Consider the following 440-nt stretch of genomic DNA (forward strand, 5'->3'; position numbering starts at 1 on the left):
GAACGTTGGAGTCCGCAGCAAGCAAGCCTCCCTGCTCGCTTCAGTGCCTGGCTGCCAGCCGCCATCTTGGCTGACAGTTAATTTGCATATACTCACTGATTAGCCAATGAAAAGGGTAGCAGTAGTACGCCAATTACCATGTTTCTCTTTTATTAGTGTAGATATTGACATCGTTTTAAAATAAAATATATAAAACCAAGGTATTTTTAGAGAAATCTAGCTTCTTCTTTCCTGACCTCTCTACCCTTTTCTTCCCTCCCTTTTAGGAAACCAATTAAGCAATTTTGTGTGTGTGTTTTCCTTCCATTTAAAAAATATAAGTGCTGCATGCATGTGTGTGTGTTCATATGGCCTCTCTACTTTCTCAGATAAAAGGTAGTTTATAATATGTTGCTTTTTGTACCTTCATTTATATAGTACTAGGGGGACATAGCTCCATA

General features: G+C 38.6%; 1 protein-coding gene across 1 annotated transcript in view; it reads left to right on the forward strand.

Moving 5' to 3' along the window:
• DMXL2 (Dmx-like 2) overlaps positions 1-440 on the forward strand; it is a 172,161-nt gene that overhangs the window by 139,150 nt on the left and 32,571 nt on the right. The gene's annotated exons all lie outside the window — the stretch shown is intronic.

This window comes from Myotis brandtii, unplaced genomic scaffold (assembly GCF_000412655.1).
Source record: "Myotis brandtii unplaced genomic scaffold, ASM41265v1 scaffold182, whole genome shotgun sequence".
Taxonomy (NCBI): domain Eukaryota; kingdom Metazoa; phylum Chordata; class Mammalia; order Chiroptera; family Vespertilionidae; genus Myotis; species Myotis brandtii.